Here is a 366-nt window from a genome sequence, read left to right on the forward strand (position 1 = left end):
GGCTTTTCTCTAGTTGCAGTGTGCAGGCCTCTCATTTCAGTGGTTTCTCTTGTTCTAGCATGCAGGCTCCAGGGGTTCAGTAGTTGTAGCTCCTGGGCTCTAGATTGTAGGCTCAATAGTTGTGGCACCTGGGCTCTGCAGCATGTTGATCTTCCTAGATCAGGGACTGTATCTGTCTCTTTTGCACTGGCAGGCAGACTCTACCACTGAGCCACCAGGGAAGCCCTCATTTATTGTGCACTCTCTATTATTACATCAGCTCTACCTCAGATCATCAGGCATTAGATCTCAGAAGTTGGGGACACTGCCCCAGAAGACCTTAATTACTAAGATTTTTCTGTACATCAAAATATCATAAACCGTTAG

At 46.4% G+C, this 366-nt stretch overlaps 1 protein-coding gene across 1 annotated transcript in view; it reads right to left on the reverse strand.

Annotated features, from left to right (window-relative positions):
- The window catches only part of YIPF7 (Yip1 domain family member 7), an 85,920-nt gene that overhangs the window by 77,872 nt on the left and 7,682 nt on the right, over nucleotides 1-366 (reverse strand). The gene's annotated exons all lie outside the window — the stretch shown is intronic.

The sequence above is a fragment of the Bos javanicus genome, chromosome 6 (genome assembly GCF_032452875.1).
Source record: "Bos javanicus breed banteng chromosome 6, ARS-OSU_banteng_1.0, whole genome shotgun sequence".
Classification (NCBI taxonomy): domain Eukaryota; kingdom Metazoa; phylum Chordata; class Mammalia; order Artiodactyla; family Bovidae; genus Bos; species Bos javanicus.